At 47.5% G+C, this 13,607-nt stretch overlaps 1 protein-coding gene across 4 annotated transcripts in view; it reads left to right on the top strand.

Annotated features, from left to right (window-relative positions):
- The window catches only part of LOC121562296 (probable E3 ubiquitin-protein ligase MID2), a 236,016-nt gene that overhangs the window by 61,263 nt on the left and 161,146 nt on the right, over positions 1–13,607 (top strand). For 2 of the 4 annotated variants that reach the window (XM_045206663.1, XM_045206657.1), the window contains exon 1: positions 2,105–2,447. The exons of 1 other annotated variant lie outside the window; for it this stretch is intronic. The gene's annotated coding sequence lies outside the window, so the exon portion shown is untranslated. Of the gene's footprint in view, positions 1–2,103; positions 2,448–13,607 lie in introns of those variants that run through there. One more of the 4 variants, XM_045206648.1, reaches the window with a different exon arrangement.

The following is a 13,607-nucleotide window of genomic DNA, read 5'->3' as shown; positions in this document are numbered from 1 at the left end:
AGACCTGTTGTCAGTATCACTGTCTAGTAGATCTGTTGTCAGTATCCCTGTCTAGTAGACCTGTTGTCAGTATCCCTGTCTAGTAGATCTGTTGTCAGTATCACTGTCTAGTAGATCTGTTGTCAGTATCACTGTCTAGTAGATATGTTGTCAGTATCACTGTCTAGTAGACCTGTTGTCAGTATCACTGTCTAGTAGACCTGTTGTCAGTATCACTGTCTAGTAGACCTGTTGTCAGTATCACTGTCTAGTAGACCTGTTGTCAGTATCACTGTCTAGTAGATCTGTTGTCAGTATCACTGTCTAGTAGATCTGTTGTCAGTATCACTGTCTAGTAGACCTGTTGTCAGTATCACTGTCTAGTAGACCTGTTGTCAGTATCACTGTCTAATAGACCTGTTGTCAGTATCACTGTCTAGTAGACCTGTTGTCAGTATCACTGTCTAGTTCAGCTTTAGTAGACCTATATCTGCCTCTTGGCCTTCATCAGAGCATTTAAGATATCACCAACTTATTCCCACGCACCTGCAACAAGCAAACTCAAATGTGCAAGTTATTTTCCTATGAAGAATGGAGAATGACACATTATCAAACCCAGAGCCTATGGGGACCCAGAGCTCAGCATTGTATTGTGACTGGGGTGTGTTGGAGTGTGATTGGGGTGTGTTGGAGTGTGACTGGGGTGTGTTGGAGTGTGACTGGGGTGTGTTGGAGTGTGACTGGGGTGTGTTGGAGTGTGACTGGGGTGTGTTGGAGTGTGACTGGGGTGTGTTGGAGTGTGACTGGGGTGTGTTGGAGTGTGACTGGGGTGTGTGTTGGAGTGTGACTGGGGTGTGTTGGAGTGTGACTGGGGTGTGTTGGAGTGTGACTGGGGTGTGTTGGAGTGTGACTGGGGTGTGTTGGAGTGTGACTGGGGTGTGTTGGAGTGTGACTGGAGTGTGTTGGAGTGTGACTGGGGTGTGTTGGAGTGTGACTGGGGTGTGTTGGAGTGTGGCTGGGATGTGTTGGAGTGTGACTGGGGTGTGTTGGAGTGTGATTGGGGTGTGTTGGAGTGTGACTGGGGTGTGTTGGAGTGTGACTGGGGTGTGTTGGAGTGTGACTGGGGTGTGTTGGAGTGTGACTGGGGTGTGTTGGAGTGTGACTGGGGTGTGTTGGAGTGTGACTGGGGTGTGTTGGAGTGTGACTGGGGTGTGTTGGAGTGTGACTGGGGTGTGTTGGAGTGTGACTGGGGTGTGTTGGAGTGTGACTGGGGTGTGTTGGAGTGTGACTGGGGTGTGTTGGAGTGTGGCTATGTTAATTCTCTCATCGTTGAGTCGGAAAGAGGCAGGACTTGCAGCTTATTCGACTCAAAGCACTGTTCTGGAAAACAGTGGTGACCCTAATCACTTACATTGTTTCCACTCTCACTTTGTAGAGTGGACATGTGGACAAAGTACAGACACTGTAGTGAGATACTGTATGTGGACAAAGTACAGACACTGTAGTGAGATACTGTATGTGGACAAAGTACAGACACTGTAGTGAGATACTGTATGTGGACAAAGTACAGACACTGTAGTGAGATACTGTATGTGGACAAACTACAGACACAGACTCCCTCAATATACACTAGGGGCTATATTTGGGCAATTTTCTAGAACATATTCTAATATAATAAAAACGAAATTGAAACACTTGTAAATTCATTTGAAATCTCCCAAACATTAAGTTATTTTATTTTCTATTCTGTTATTATAATTATTATTATTATTACAATATTGGCTATACTCTATTCTAAACAATGTATTTAACAAGCTCATAATCATATGAATGAGTCAACAGGAGGCACTATATGGAACTGCCTTAAGCTTCAACAAATTATTACCTTTCATTGCATCATACAGTAGAGTTAGATTAGAAAACGGGCGAGTAGCCTGCCCTAGACCTATCATCATTATTAGAGGACGAGGGAATTACATTGTCGTTAACGATCCCATCAAATCCATGAATTTGACATTTACAGTGATGGGGAGGTTAGGGGTTGGTTCCAGCTCATCTCTCTACTGACAAGTGTATGTAGGCTAGGAGCAGCCCGCCTGCCTGCGCTGCGCTGCGCTTGTAGATCAGTTCTGTCGTTTAGGCTTTTCGCATTTTATTGGTAGGAGGAGCCGCTTTCCTGTGATTGTCTGCCTCTTCTCTCTCTCTCTCTCTCTCTCTCTTAGCAGCTCTCTCATTTTTCTAAAGTTAAATATTCAAGCCTGTGAGCTTTCACGGACGGTGAGTGATTGCGCAGCCAGGGAGGTTCGCCGTTGCTTGCGTCGAGAGCCAGCGGAACAGAACATAGCAGAGCGACACTGTTTGTGTCACAACCGGGGCTCTTCCACTTCTGTTCGATCCAAGTGTTTCTTAACTTCGTTTTCGACTGTTTCAAGATGACAGAAGAAAATAATGTTGGGCATATAAAGCTGGTAGGTACCTCTAACCCCTCCCATCGCGCTGTCTCAGTGAGTGTTGGTCGGTTTCAGGTTTATTCTGCAGTGCTTGGTGGGGAAACGCAAGTCTGAGAATTGAACTGGGAGAAGAAAGTAGGCTACTTTAGCTATTATTTGGAAATCACTGCGTAACCTTCTCCTATTTGGGTTGCTCTTTCGCTTTGTGTGAGAGAGGATCTGAATCAGTGGAAAGAGTTGAGACAATCAAAATGAATAGGCTATGTCAGAGGTATGCTGGCTGTTATTGAAATAATCTTAACCGGAATGCATTATAACTTTAAATAGACCGATTGGAATAGAACTTTCTCATATTGTGTTCTTAATAGATGTTCTAAAGTTCCGCTGGATCCAGTGTTTGTTTTGGCAATCGAAGCATTGTGTTGATCGGTTGTTGTTCTGGCTTCCATAGCCTACGGTAGCCTATAGCCTATGAACGAAACAAACAACAATCCTATTGCACGTGTATGCTATGTGGGCTAATGATTTGTGCCATTACGCATAGACGGACTGTCATTTGATTAACAGTGGCAATTATGGCTAACCGCTGTCATTCCAATGATCAATAGAATATAATGAGTCAATAGCTAGCTGTTATCGTCCCGTGCCTTTGGAATGTGTGGTTTGTCATGATGTGCCATTTAGTGGACAATAGCCCTGTTGTCTGACTCTGAACATAAGCTAATGTTAGCCCAAAGGCCGGCAGCCGGCGATATTGAGTAATTTTCATTTTACCGTCCAAACGCATTGTATGCAGCCGGCAATAGGCTACATTCGTACCACTCGTGGACCAGTTCATACCTAAAACATTCACAATTCAGGCTGCATAGGCATCGATTTCCTACTTAACTGTTTTTAATGGTGGGAAAATCCCGTGGAAAATATGCATACTTTCCTTATGAAACATCATTTTCTACCACCATTCTAGTGACTAAATGCTAATCACAGATGTTGTGTTCAGCCAGTCTGTATTTTTCACCCCTAACCTGTATCACATTAGTGGAAACCAAGACTATTATCAGGGCGGGTCTGCCGGTTTGACTAGCAGAAGTGACTTTTTCGTAGCGGGTTAGGAGAATTAGGTTAGCTCAAATGCATGAATTCGCCCCGACCTGACTCAAATTTTTTTACATTTTAGTCATTTAGCAGACGCTCTTATCCAGAGCGACTTACAGTTAGTGAGTGCATACATCATTTTTTTTTGTTTGTTGATTTTTCATACTGGTCCCCTGTGGGAATCGAACCCACAACCCTGGCGTTGCAAACGCCATGCTCTAAAGTCCCTGCCGCTGGGCCAATTGGTGGCGGCCGGCTACAACAGAGCGCACTGGATTCGAACCAGGATCTCTAGTGGCACAGCGATGCAGTGCCTTAGACCACTGCGCCACTCGGGAGATACATATCTAGCTACGACCAGGTCTGCCCTGAGAACAGTCTTGGTTTCCACTAATGTGATGCTGCTAAAAAGAACCCCTGGTCTGATAGTTTCAACCTGATTGGCTGAACATGATTACACAACATCCGGGATTAGCATTTAGCCACTCTAGCATGGCGGTGGAAAACGGTGTCTCGTAAGGAAAGTCCGCATATTTCCCCAAAATGTTCTCCTTCTCGCAATTTAAATAAAGTTAAAGAGGAAGTCGAAGCCTATGCAACCTGAATGGAGAATGTTTAAGGTACGAACCAGTCCACGAGGGGATACGAATTTATCGCCGGCTGCATATAATGCGTTTGGACGGTACGATGAAAACGACTCCATATCGCCATCTGCAGGCCTTTGGGGATAGGCTACTGGACAGTTCCGGCGACTTGTCTTTTGCATTCCTGAAGATGTAAATCAAAGCGTATCTCTGATGTTCCTAAAATATTCTGTTCATTCACGACATTTTTGATAAGCAATCGAGCTCAGCTCACGGATTGACTTTGAAAATCAAAACTCATACAGTCAGCAGAGCAAGCCCTGTAATAAATCTGTGGCGAGAAAATTATCCGGGTTCCACTGCTCAGTACTGTACGGTCGCTGGCAGTGGCACAACGCTCACGTTGAAAATGTCATGTTGATTTGAATTTGACGTATAGATCTAATTCTCTCACGTCAATATATCATGCTTTACATGGGCTCAACAATATAATAATAAGATTGACCGTTGTAATTGTTTTAATGTGTTGTGTTGTGCTGAGTGTGCTGACTGGCCCCCTCCCATAAGAGGTTTCTAACCTCAAGGGTCTTTTTCTGGTTAAATAAAGTTTTAAAAAAAATAAAATAAAAAAATAAAGATTTATAAAAAAAAAAAAAAAAACAGATCTAGACAATGTTGTGATGTTGAAGTATTGGATACCTTATGGGTATTCCCCTGTAGCTCAGTTGATAGAGCATTTGCGCTTGCAACGCCAGGGTTGTGGGTTCGTTTCCCACGGGGGGGCCAGTATGAAAAATGTATGCGCTCACTAACTGTAAGTAGCTCTGGATAAGAGCGTCTAAATGTACAAATGAATTTGAGTAGAAAATCATATTAGCAGCTCTCATGATGTGATGCATATCTGGAGGATTAACATGATACTGTTGCATGCCCTACAGTGTAATATGTCAAAACTTACAGCCAATGCTTTAATAACATTTTTTAAATAATGTTGAATTGAATAAAAATAATGAAATGTACTGTGGTCCCTTATGGTTACAGCCGCTTTTCTCTTTCTGTTTTCTTTCTTCTTCAAAAGGACCTTTTATCCTGGCCTATTATCCTGGCCTATTATCCTGGCCTATTATCCTGGCCTAATATCCTGGCCTATTATCCTGGCCTATTATCCTGGCCTATTATCCTGGCCTATTTACTGCAGCCTGCTGCATCAGAGTGCTGTTTTACTACCAAGCAGGTCATACAGTATTTCTAGATGGAATGTATCATTATATCTCTCATCTCAGGAAAGTCTGTGAGAGAAACTAACCGAATTCAGTAGCCTCAACAGCCCATAACAGCCAATAAGTGTCTGTCTAAAGAGGCAACAGCATACTGTACTGTAGAGTGGATTAGGTTAGGGTGTCCTGGCTCCAGCCCTACTGTATACTGTACTGTAGAGTGGATTAGGTTAGGGTGTCCTGGCTCCAGCCCTACTGTATACTGTACTGTAGAGTGGATTAGGTTAGGGTGTCCTGGCTCCAGCCCTACTGTAGAGTTCATTAGGTTAGGGTGTCCTGGCTCCAACCCTACTGTAGAGTGGGTTAGGTTAGGGTGTCCTGGCTCCAGCCCTACTGTATACTGTACTGTAGAGTGGATTAGGTTAGGGTGTCCTGGCTCCAGTCCTACTGTATACTGTACTGTAGAGTGGATTAGGTTAGGGTGTCCTGGCTCCAGCCCTACTGTATGCTGTACTGTAGAGTGGATTAGGTTAGGGTGTCCTGGCTCCAGCCCTACTGTAGAGTGGATTAGGTTAGGGTGTCCTGGCTCCAGCCCTACTGTAGAGTGGGTTAGGTTAGGGGTGTCCTGGCTCCCAGCCCTACTGTAGAGTGGATTAGGTTAGGGTGTCCTGGCTCCAGCCCTACTGTAGAGTGGGTTAGGTTAGGGTGTCCTGGCTCCAGCCCTACTGTAGAGTGGATTAGGTTAGGGTGTCCTGGCTCCAGCCCTACTGTAGAGTGGATTAGGTTAGGGTGTCCTGGCTCCAGCCCTACTGTATACTGTACTGTAGAGTGGATTAGGTTAGGGTGTCCTGGCTCCAGCCCTACTGTAGAGTGGGTTAGGTTAGGGTGTCCTGGCTCCAGCCCTACTGTAGAGTGGATTAGGTTAGGGTGTCCTGGCTCCAGCCCTACTGTAGAGTGGATTAGGTTAGGGTGTCCTGGCTCCAGCCCTACTGTATACTGTACTGTAGAGTGGATTAGGTTAGGGTGTCCTGGCTCCAGCCCTACTGTATACTGTACTGTAGAGTGGATTAGGTTAGGGTGTCCTGGCTCCAGCCCTACTGTATACTGTACTGTAGAGTGGATTAGGTTAGGGTGTCCTGGCTCCAGCCCTACTGTATACTGTACTGTAGAGTGGATTAGGTTAGGGGTGTCCTGGCTCCAGCCCTACTGTAGAGTGGATTAGGTTAGGGTGTCCTGGCTCCAGCCCTACTGTATACTGTACTGTAGAGTTCATTAGGTTAGGGTGTCCTGGCTCCAGCCCTACTATATACTGTACTGTAGAGTGGATTAGGTTAGGGTGTCCTGGCTCCAGCCCTACTGTATACTGTACTGTAGAGTGGATTAGGTTAGGGTGTCCTGGCTCCAGCCCTACTGTAGAGTGGATTAGGTTAGGGTGTCCTGGCTCCAGCCCTACTGTATACTGTACTGTAGAGTGGATTAGGTTAGGGTGTCCTGGCTCCAGCCCTACTGTAGAGTGGATTAGGTTAGGGTCTCCTGGCTCCAGCCCTACTGTATACTGTACTGTAGAGTGGATTAGGTTAGGGTGTCCTGGCTCCAGCCCTACTGTATACTGTACTGTAGAGTTGATTAGGTTAGGGTGTCCTGGCTCCAGCCCTACTGTATACTGTACTGTAGAGTGGATTAGGTTAGGGTGTCCTGGCTCCAGCCCTACTGTATACTGTACTGTAGAGTTGATTAGGTTAGGGTGTCCTGGCTCCAGCCCTACTGTATACTGTACTGTAGAGTGGATTAGGTTAGGGTGTCCTGGCTCCAGCCCTACTGTATACTGTACTGTAGAGTGGATTAGGTTAGGGTGTCCTGGCTCCAGTCCTACTGTATACTGTACTGTAGAGTGGATTAGGTTAGGGTGTCCTGGCTCCAGTCCTACTGTATACTGTACTGTAGAGTGGATTAGGTTAGGGTGTCCTGGCTCCAGCCCTACTGTATACTGTACTGTAGAGTTCATTAGGTTAGGGTGTCCTGGCTCCAGCCCTACTGTATACTGTACTGTAGAGTGGATTAGGTTAGGGTGTCCTGGCTCCAGCCCTACTGTATACTGTACTGTAGAGTGGATTAGGTTAGGGTGTCCTGGCTCCAGTCCTACTGTATACTGTACTGTAGAGTTGATTAGGTTAGGGTGTCCTGGCTCCAGTCCTACTGTATACTGTACTGTAGAGTTCATTAGGTTAGGGTGTCCTGGCTCCAGTCCTACTGTATACTGTACTGTAGAGTTGATTAGGTTAGGGTGTCCTGGCTCCAGCCCTACTGTAGAGTGGATTAGGTTAGGGTGTCCTGGCTCCAGTCCTACTGTATACTGTACTGTAGAGTTCATTAGGTTAGGGTGTCCTGGCTCCAGTCCTACTGTATACTGTACTGTAGAGTTCATTAGGTTAGGGTGTCCTGGCTCCAGCCCTACTGTATACTGTACTGTAGAGTGGATTAGGTTAGGGTGTCCTGGCTCCAGCCCTACTGTATACTGTACTGTAGAGTTCATTAGGTTAGGATGTCCTGGCTCCAGCCCTACTGTATACTGTACTGTAGAGTGGATTAGGTTAGGGTGTCCTGGCTCCAGCCCTACTGTATACTGTACTGTAGAGTGGATTAGGTTAGGGTGTCCTGGCTCCAGCCCTACTGTATACTGTACTGTAGAGTGGATTAGGTTAGGGGTGTCCTGGCTCCAGCCCTACTGTATACTGTACTGTAGAGTGGATTAGGTTAGGGTGTCCTGGCTCCAGCCCTACTGTAGAGTGGATTAGGTTAGGGTGTCCTGGCTCCAGCCCTACTGTATACTGTACTGTAGAGTTCATTAGGTTAGGGTGTCCTGGCTCCAGCCCTACTATATACTGTACTGTAGAGTGGATTAGGTTAGGGTGTCCTGGCTCCAGCCCTACTGTATACTGTACTGTAGAGTGGATTAGGTTAGGGTGTCCTGGCTCCAGCCCTACTGTATACTGTACTGTAGAGTGGATTAGGTTAGGGTGTCCTGGCTCCAGCCCTACTGTATACTGTACTGTAGAGTGGATTAGGTTAGGGTGTCCTGGCTCCAGCCCTACTGTAGAGTGGATTAGGTTAGGGTGTCCTGGCTCCAGCCCTACTGTAGAGTGGATTAGGTTAGGGTGTCCTGGCTCCAGCCCTACTGTATACTGTACTGTAGAGTGGATTAGGTTAGGGTGTCCTGGCTCCAGCCCTACTGTAGAGTGGATTAGGTTAGGGTCTCCTGGCTCCAGCCCTACTGTATACTGTACTGTAGAGTGGATTAGGTTAGGGTGTCCTGGCTCCAGCCCTACTGTATACTGTACTGTAGAGTGGATTAGGTTAGGGGTGTCCTGGCTCCAGCCCTACTGTATACTGTACTGTAGAGTTGATTAGGTTAGGGTGTCCTGGCTCCAGCCCTACTGTATACTGTACTGTAGAGTGGATTAGGTTAGGGTGTCCTGGCTCCAGCCCTACTGTATACTGTACTGTAGAGTTGATTAGGTTAGGGTGTCCTGGCTCCAGCCCTACTGTATACTGTACTGTAGAGTGGATTAGGTTAGGGTGTCCTGGCTCCAGCCCTACTGTATACTGTACTGTAGAGTGGATTAGGTTAGGGGTGTCCTGGCTCCAGTCCTACTGTATACTGTACTGTAGAGTGGATTAGGTTAGGTTGTCCTGGCTCCAGCCCTACTGTATACTGTACTGTAGAGTTCATTAGGTTAGGGTGTCCTGGCTCCAGCCCTACTGTATACTGTACTGTAGAGTGGATTAGGTTAGGGTGTCCTGGCTCCAGCCCTACTGTATACTGTACTGTAGAGTGGATTAGGTTAGGGTGTCCTGGCTCCAGCCCTACTGTATACTGTACTGTAGAGTGGATTAGGTTAGGGTCTCCTGGCTCCAGCCCTACTGTATACTGTACTGTAGAGTTCATTAGGTTAGGGTGTCCTGGCTCCAGTCCTACTGTATACTGTACTGTAGAGTTGATTAGGTTAGGGTGTCCTGGCTCCAGTCCTACTGTATACTGTACTGTAGAGTTCATTAGGTTAGGGTGTCCTGGCTCCAGTCCTACTGTATACTGTACTGTAGAGTTGATTAGGTTAGGGTGTCCTGGCTCCAGTCCTACTGTATACTGTACTGTAGAGTTCATTAGGTTAGGGTGTCCTGGCTCCAGCCCTACTGTAGAGTGGATTAGGTTAGGGTGTCCTGGCTCCAGCCCTACTGTAGAGTGGATTAGGTTAGGGTGTCCTGGCTCCAGTCCTGCTGTATACTGTACTGTAGAGTTCATTAGGTTAGGGTGTCCTGGCTCCAGCCCTACTGTATACTGTACTGTAGAGTGGATTAGGTTAGGGTGTCCTGGCTCCAGCCCTACTGTATACTGTACTGTAGAGTGGATTAGGTTAGGGTGTCCTGGCTCCAGCCCTACTGTAGAGTGGATTAGGTTAGGGTGTCCTGGCTCCAGCCCTACTGTATACTGTACTGTAGAGTGGATTAGGTTAGGGTGTCCTGGCTCCAGCCCTACTGTAGAGTGGATTAGGTTAGGGTGTCCTGGCTCCAGCCCTACTGTATACTGTACTGTAGAGTGGATTAGGTTAGGGTGTCCTGGCTCCAGCCCTACTGTATACTGTACTGTAGAGTGGATTAGGTTAGTGTGTCCTGGCTCCAGCCCTACTCTATACTGTACTGTAGAGTTGATTAGGTTAGGGTGTCCTGGCTCCAGCCCTACTGTATACTGTACTGTAGAGTGGATTAGGTTAGGGTGTCCTGGCTCCAGCCCTACTGTATACTGTAGAGTTGATTAGGTTAGGGTGTCCTGGCTCCAGCCCTACTGTATACTGTACTGTAGAGTGGATTAGGTTAGGGTGTCCTGGCTCCAGCCCTACTGTATACTGTACTGTAGAGTGGATTAGGTTAGGGTGTCCTGGCTCCAGTCCTACTGTATACTGTACTGTAGAGTGGATTAGGTTAGGGTGTCCTGGCTCCAGCCCTACTGTATACTGTACTGTAGAGTTCATTAGGTTAGGGTGTCCTGGCTCCAGCCCTACTGTATACTGTACTGTAGAGTGGATTAGGTTAGGGTGTCCTGGCTCCAGCCCTACTGTATACTGTACTGTAGAGTGGATTAGGTTAGGGTGTCCTGGCTCCAGCCCTACTGTATACTGTACTGTAGAGTGGATTAGGTTAGGGTCTCCTGGCTCCAGCCCTACTGTATACTGTACTGTAGAGTTCATTAGGTTAGGGTGTCCTGGCTCCAGTCCTACTGTAGAGTGGATTAGGTTAGGGTGTCCTGGCTCCAGCCCTACTGTAGAGTGGATTAGGTTAGTGTGTCTTGGCTCCAGTCCTGCTGTATACTGTACTGTAGAGTTCATTAGGTTAGGGTGTCCTGGCTCCAGCCCTACTGTATACTGTACTTTAGAGTGGATTAGGTTAGGGTGTCCTGGCTCCAGCCCTACTGTATACTGTACTGTAGAGTGGATTAGGTTAGGGTGTCCTGGCTCCAGCCCTACTGTAGAGTGGATTAGGTTAGGGTGTCCTGGCTCCAGCCCTACTGTATACTGTACTGTAGAGTGGATTAGGTTAGGGTGTCCTGGCTCCAGTCCTGCTGTATACTGTACTGTAGAGTTCATTAGGTTAGGGTGTCCTGGCTCCAGCCCTACTGTATACTGTACTGTAGAGTGGATTAGGTTAGGGTGTCCTGGCTCCAGCCCTACTGTATACTGTACTGTAGAGTGGATTAGGTTAGGGTGTCCTGGCTCCAGCCCTACTGTATACTGTACTCTAGAGTGGATTAGGTTAGGGTGTCCTGGCTCCAGCCCTACTGTAGAGTGGATTAGGTTAGGGTGTCCTGGCTCCAGCCCTACTGTATACTGTACTGTAGAGTGGATTAGGTTAGGGTGTCCTGGCTCCAGCCCTACTGTAGAGTGGATTAGGTTAGGGTGTCCTGGCTCCAGCCCTACTGTATACTGTACTGTAGAGTGGATTAGGTTAGGGTGTCCTGGCTCCAGCCCTACTGTAGAGTGGATTAGGTTAGGGTGTCCTGGCTCCAGCCCTACTGTAGAGTGGGTTAGGTTAGGGTGTCCTGGCTCCAGCCCTACTGTAGAGTGGATTAGGTTAGGGTGTCCTGGCTCCAGCCCTACTGTATACTGTACTGTAGAGTGGATTAGGTTAGGGTGTCCTGGCTCCAGTCCTACTGTATACTGTACTGTAGAGTGGATTAGGTTAGGGTGTCCTGGCTCCAGTCCTACTGTATACTGTACTGTAGAGTGGATTAGGTTAGGGTGTCCTGGCTCCAGCCCTACTGTAGAGTGGATTAGGTTAGGGTGTCCTGGCTCCAGCCCTACTGTAGAGTGGATTAGGTTAGGGTGTCCTGGCTCCAGCCCTACTGTATACTGTACTGTAGAGTGGATTAGGTTAGGGTGTCCTGGCTCCAGCCCTACTGTAGAGTGGATTAGGTTAGGGTCTCCTGGCTCCAGCCCTACTGTATACTGTACTGTAGAGTGGATTAGGTTAGGGTGTCCTGGCTCCAGCCCTACTGTATACTGTAGAGTGGATTAGGTTAGGGTGTCCTGGCTCCAGCCCTACTGTATACTGTGCTGTAGAGTTGATTAGGTTAGGGTGTCCTGGCTCCAGCCCTACTGTATACTGTACTGTAGAGTGGATTAGGTTAGGGTGTCCTGGCTCCAGCCCTACTGTATACTGTACTGTAGAGTTGATTAGGTTAGGGTGTCCTGGCTCCAGCCCTACTGTATACTGTACTGTAGAGTGGATTAGGTTAGGGTGTCCTGGCTCCAGCCCTACTGTATACTGTACTGTAGAGTGGATTAGGTTAGGGTGTCCTGGCTCCAGTCCTACTGTATACTGTACTGTAGAGTGGATTAGGTTAGGGTGTCCTGGCTCCAGTCCTACTGTATACTGTACTGTAGAGTGGATTAGGTTAGGGTGTCCTGGCTCCAGCCCTACTGTATACTGTACTGTAGAGTTCATTAGGTTAGGGGTGTCCTGGCTCCAGCCCTACTGTATACTGTACTGTAGAGTGGATTAGGTTAGGGTGTCCTGGCTCCAGCCCTACTGTATACTGTACTGTAGAGTGGATTAGGTTAGGGTGTCCTGGCTCCAGTCCTACTGTATACTGTACTGTAGAGTTGATTAGGTTAGGGTGTCCTGGCTCCAGTCCTACTGTATACTGTACTGTAGAGTTCATTAGGTTAGGGTGTCCTGGCTCCAGTCCTACTGTATACTGTACTGTAGAGTTGATTAGGTTAGGGTGTCCTGGCTCCAGCCCTACTGTAGAGTGGATTAGGTTAGGGTGTCCTGGCTCCAGTCCCTACTGTATACTGTACTGTAGAGTTCATTAGGTTAGGGTGTCCTGGCTCCAGTCCTACTGTATACTGTACTGTAGAGTTCATTAGGTTAGGGTGTCCTGGCTCCAGCCCTACTGTATACTGTACTGTAGAGTGGATTAGGTTAGGGTGTCCTGGCTCCAGCCCTACTGTATACTGTACTGTAGAGTTCATTAGGTTAGGGATGTCCTGGCTCCAGCCCTACTGTATACTGTACTGTAGAGTGGATTAGGTTAGGGTGTCCTGGCTCCAGCCCTACTGTATACTGTACTGTAGAGTGGATTAGGTTAGGGTGTCCTGGCTCCAGCCCTACTGTATACTGTACTGTAGAGTGGATTAGGTTAGGGTGTCCTGGCTCCAGCCCTACTGTATACTGTACTGTAGAGTGGATTAGGTTAGGGTGTCCTGGCTCCAGCCCTACTGTAGAGTGGATTAGGTTAGGGGTGTCCTGGCTCCAGCCCTACTGTATACTGTACTGTAGAGTTCATTAGGTTAGGGTGTCCTGGCTCCAGCCCTACTGTATACTGTACTGTAGAGTGGATTAGGTTAGGGTGTCCTGGCTCCAGCCCTACTGTATACTGTACTGTAGAGTGGATTAGGTTAGGGTGTCCTGGCTCCAGCCCTACTGTATACTGTACTGTAGAGTGGATTAGGTTAGGGTGTCCTGGCTCCAGCCCTACTGTATACTGTACTGTAGAGTGGATTAGGTTAGGGTGTCCTGGCTCCAGCCCTACTGTAGAGTGGATTAGGTTAGGGTGTCCTGGCTCCAGCCCTACTGTATACTGTACTGTAGAGTGGATTAGGTTAGGGTGTCCTGGCTCCAGCCCTACTGTATACTGACTGTAGAGTGGATTAGGTTAGGGTGTCCTGGCTCCAGCCCTACTGTATACTGTACTGTAGAGTTGATTAGGTTAGGGTGTCCTGGCTCCA

This window comes from Coregonus clupeaformis, chromosome 3 (assembly GCF_020615455.1).
Source record: "Coregonus clupeaformis isolate EN_2021a chromosome 3, ASM2061545v1, whole genome shotgun sequence".
NCBI lineage: Eukaryota > Metazoa > Chordata > Actinopteri > Salmoniformes > Salmonidae > Coregonus > Coregonus clupeaformis.
This window is presented reverse-complemented; position numbering and strand designations above follow the sequence as displayed.